General features: G+C 38.0%; 1 long non-coding RNA gene across 2 annotated transcripts in view; it reads left to right on the top strand.

The window, feature by feature from the left end:
* The window catches only part of LOC121019193 (uncharacterized), a 32,385-nt gene extending 28,542 nt beyond the window's left edge, over positions 1 to 3,843 (top strand). For both annotated transcript variants that reach the window (XR_005785496.1, XR_005785495.1), the window contains exons 2-3: positions 1,416 to 1,470; positions 3,732 to 3,843. This is a non-coding gene — a long non-coding RNA (uncharacterized LOC121019193). The remainder of the gene's footprint in view (positions 1 to 1,415; positions 1,471 to 3,731) is intronic.
* The last annotated feature ends 1,198 nt before the right edge of the window (positions 3,844 to 5,041 follow it).

Consider the following 5,041-nt stretch of genomic DNA (forward strand, 5'->3'; position numbering starts at 1 on the left):
GTTATCAGAGAACTGCCAGACTAATTTGTGCAGGAACTCATCTAATAATAGCTACTATTTTTTTCAGCATTAATTTTGTGTCTGGCATTGTGCTAAGAGTTCTACATAAATTATCCTATATCATATTCATATCATCATTATGAAAGAGCTGTTTTCCCTAATTTTTCACATAAGAAAACAAAACTTTGGAGAGGTTAAACAATTTGGTTATGGTTTCCCAAAAGTAACAGAATGGGGATTAAAACCCAAACATCAAAGCTATGCTTTTAATCACCATTACCCACATCTTGTGGAGGGAAAAGATGTTTTTCTATAAAAAAAGAAATAGAGAACTGGCCTTTGCTGCAAGGCCATTAACTTCTGCACCACGAGACAGGAAATATTTTTCCTAAGATGTTCAATTTACCATTGGGATGGACCTGACATTTAGAAGACCAGAAAATCAGACATTGAGGAGATTGAATACACCAGGGAAATTCTGTGACCAACAGCCATGTGTGATTACTTGTTAAGCTACATTAACCTAATGGACACTAAGAAAAAGAATGTGTTCAGTAGAGTTATCAGATTGTCTTTACTTACTCAAAATACAAAACCATCAATCCTTATTTCTAGAAAAGAACTGATATTGTTCCTGCTCACCCTGTAAATCACCCAAATGCTGAGAATTCCAATTTCCCTTTATGTCAACATTTGTCTAAAATCCCAATACCACCCATATTTTCAATAAATCCTCAAAACCACTCTGTATGTTAGGCATGACAGATGTTAATTAATTATTTCCACATTACAATGAACAATTCAGGAACAGAGAAGGAGCCTGATTCAGTCTGTGACACAGCACATTAGTGACCAAGTCAGGATGAGAACTTAATTCTACTCCTGAGTTCATTCTTCTTGACACTAGACCCTGCACTATATTTTAACTAAAATTCTTCAGACATTCATCAGCAATGAGTTAAATTCTGAAAAAAGATCCAATTAATTGCTCTTTGACATGATAGGTTTTTGAAAGGTTTCACCTCAGCTGATGGATTCATTAATTTCAGAACATCTTATTTGCTTTCTGCTAATGGAATTTTCAGAAGGTGATTGGTTGGTTACCTTTTCTAAGCCTCATGCAGAGTTTAAATGTCATTCTATACAAAGATATTTACTGCATGGAGTACTAGTCTAATTAATTTTTGATTGCAACTAGGAATTGTTCCATGTCATTCTTGTCATTAAATTGCACTGTGAGCCTTAATAATGTCACTGGGATTTATTGGGTAAGTATAGGTGCTAACATGTGTGAATTTAGGTACACATATATGCAAACATCAGTTGAGTAAGGTTGTCTTGCTTTGCGAAAATTAAGACATGTGTTTCAAGATTTTTTCAGGTGGTAACTTTTTCTACAATTGTTCCGGTTTTAGGTAATACAAGAGCTTGATTGCAGTATATTCCGGGAAATCCTTCTGGACTGGGAAGGTATGATAATCAACATGGCTAAAGAGTACAGAGAAAACTTTTTAAGAGAACAGCTCTTCCAAATCCAGGACAGCAAATCCAAGGAATGGGTACAAACAGAAGTCCATTAGACACAGCTTTCTTCATCTTAGGGGATGGATTGAGGATAAATGTTAAGCCCTGGGAGCTGAAGTAGTTTTAGGCCTCAGAATTTGGAAGATCTGAGGCTATACAAGGAAATATTAGGAGTATTAGGGAAAGGTATCGTCATTCATAAAGAATAGATATTCAAAACTGAACTATGAGCCCCAGCTGAACTCAGGTGCAAATAATGAAATGAAGGCTGAAACCCAGGCAAACTGAATAGCCTAATGGTTTGTGGGAAAGTAATTTTTCTCAAGGGTAACCTGAGGATTTACTCCACAGTCAGTAGCTTCTAGGCTGGAAGAGTAAATTCAAATTCTATAAGATAGTGGGAACATCTATGAGAACAGTGGCTACCTTTGTTAGGACTGGCTCTGTGTCTGAGATGGATGAAACCAGTGTGGAGAAATGATATTTTCACCAAGCCATGTTTTCTCCAGCTTCAGGCACTCAACACAGGTTCATCTTTCCTTATGAAACACTCCTTCCTTCATATTTTCCTCAGCTTGTTCCTAATAATCACTTAGGTTCTGGCTTAAACATTAGTTATTCAGGAAGAGTGTTCCTGAGGTCCTGTCTAGATAAGGTTCTTCTGCTACATGTTCCCATAACATACTAACTGTCTGCACTTTATTGCAATTATTTTTCTATTTTCCCCTCTAGGCTCTAGGCTCAGTAAAGGAAAAGACTACAGTTTCTTGTTTACTGCTGTCATCATCCTTAGCATTGGGTCTGGCCTGAATCTCAGCCAACTAAGAGTTACAAGTTAAAGACCCAGGCCATATGACTGTATTGTTGGAGCTGAGGCTAAAATCCAGGTTTCCTGACTTATAATCCATTGGTATTCAGTATAGATAGAAAGAATTTTCCAATAGAAGATTTGGTGTTATTAGTCCAATACACTATTTGGCTTGTTTAGATCATCAGTGAATTTACTCTTAACGTGTCTGGTGTCAATTGTCCATTCCTGAGAAACAGTGCTCTCATGACCCATTCTAATCCACAGGTATGATACAATAATCTAGTGATTAATGATATAAAGATGCTTTGAGAAAACTATGATGTAACCATGGATAAACAGATGATATTAACATTATTTTTTTCAAAGTGCTATACATCTCAAGTTTCATCTTGCATTCTAATGAGATCAGTTGGACTGAAATCCCACAAACTGATGTCCAAACAACTCGTGACTCACTCAAAGTCAGCAGCAGAGCTGAAACTGGCTTCTAATACCCTCAAAACAAATTTTCCTATATAAACTTTTAGTGATGCTCATTGTGGTGAACATTTATATTTTTCTATTAAGTGAACAGGTGGACAGCTCTACGTACTCTATTTTATTAAGAGGAAAGACCAGTAGGAACTTGAATCCTTGGATGTTTGTTCCTTAGCGTCCTACGGCTTAGTATATCTGGTTTGAGGAAAGTCAAGGATTTGACTTTGTAGCCCACCAGCTGTTCATAAATGCAAGCACTCAACTTGCAGGGGGTGAGCATAACTCAGTAAGACATTATATTTGCTGGGGATATGAGTCACAGTTCAGCACTACTAATGGGGACTAAAGAGTGGTCAGGGACATTGCTTTCAAATGGAGAAGGCAGCAGGAAAAGCTCCAAGTGTTTGAATTATTTAGCAGAACATGCTTACCTTGGTGTTGGCTTAAGCTCAAGACAAAAGCAGAGATCTTTGAACCGGTGATTATAACCATTAATCACCCCTCTCCCCACCATAACCAATGTCTCATGATACCCTAAAATGGATTTTAATCCTCTCACGGGGGTAATGGTTGGTGGCAACTAAGTAGTTTTGTCCCTGTGGTTATACACTTTATATATGCTTTAGATAAAGTGTTAAGGTCCTTTCTTTCACCTCATAAAATCAGAATGCAACAAGCAAGACAACCATGGAGCTGTTATTTAACAGCATATTTATTAAATTTCTCCCAGTAGCAAGTGATCATCATGGATGTGGTGCTATTTTCTGAGGGAACGTCAGGTTCTATCCATAGTGAAGTTTTGAAGAAGAGTGAAAAACTGAGAGTTTCAGGTCAGAAACAGTATCCACCTGAACATTCACAGTTTCTGGATACGTGAAGAAAGTCAAGTAACTTAACTTCTCTGCATCTCTTTTCTCAGTGATAAAACGGAGACAATATCTCAGATTCTTCTGAGGATCAAAGAGAAACACTGACTTTCTCCGCACTGCACGAGGGTAATGAGGCTGGTGTAGTCTTTGGATCCAGTCATCTGTAAGTTCACATTCTACTTTATTCTCCTACTGACTGTGCCTGAATGCTGCTAACCTCATCTCAGCCTTAGTTTTTAAATTTGTTTCCTCCATAAAATGGTGATGACAACATCTAACACCCAGGCTTTTTTTTACAGGATGAACAAATATTTGCTATTACCTAATAGCTTCTACATCATGACCACTTTCCATGCCTACTCTTCCTTCCCAAATCCCTTTGGCCTGTAAGTGTAAGATGCCTCATTGAGGCCCACAGCTATCTATTACTTTTCATCTTCTCATGAAGCCCGGTCCAACCTACTCCAGCTGAAATCCATCTTGAGGACCAGAATTTGTTTATTCCTTACCCTGGAATTATAAACCCCTACTTTGTTTCTCTGAGATAAAAATTAAGTAATTTTTCAAAGTAACTGCTTAATGAGATGTTATAAGACCTTTAAGGAGACATTATTCTTAAAAGAAGTTTTTTAATGTTTATTTATCTTTTGAGAGAGAGAGAGAGAGAGAGAGAGAGAGAGACAGTGTGAGTGGGGGAGGGACAGAGACACAGAATCTAAAGCAGGCTCCAGGCTCCAAGCTTTCAGCACAGAGCCTGATGTGGGGCTCAAACCCACAAACTGTGTGATCATGACCTGAGCCAAAGTTGAATGCTTAACTGACTGAGCCACCCAGGCTCTCCGTGGAGACATTATTCTTTAAGCAAGAGCAAATGTGCTCATTCTGTGCACCATGGCAAGCTACCCAGGAAAATCTTTCTTCTTTCTTTCTTTCTTCTGTGTGTGTGTGTGTGTGTGTGTGTGTGTGTGTGTGTGTGCACCAGCGCAAACATGTGTGTGTTTGTATTAGTTATGTAGGTATTTATGAAGGGTACGGTTTTCCATGGACCTTAAAAATGGTCCACATGAAATATTCATGTGATACTAGAGATTTGGAGCTCATTCAACATTTACTTGGCTAATGTATGGGAAGTCATCATACTCAAACTATATTCATTTGTATGTGGGAATTTCTGGGAGTTTGAGGGTACACATAACTATAACCCAAATTTCTCTAATTGTGGATTTGAATGGAGTCCCTTTAGGAACAAAAATTTGAAATTCACTGGTTTTGGACCACTCTTGCTGATAAAATCTCTCTGTAAAATCTCTCTATCCCTTCATGTCACCTCAAGACCTTCTGCAGATTCATGGGGTTACCT

The sequence above is a fragment of the Herpailurus yagouaroundi genome, unplaced genomic scaffold, assembly GCF_014898765.1.
Source record: "Herpailurus yagouaroundi ecotype Mexico unplaced genomic scaffold, PumYag 221, whole genome shotgun sequence".
NCBI classification, from domain to species: Eukaryota; Metazoa; Chordata; class Mammalia; order Carnivora; family Felidae; genus Herpailurus; species Herpailurus yagouaroundi.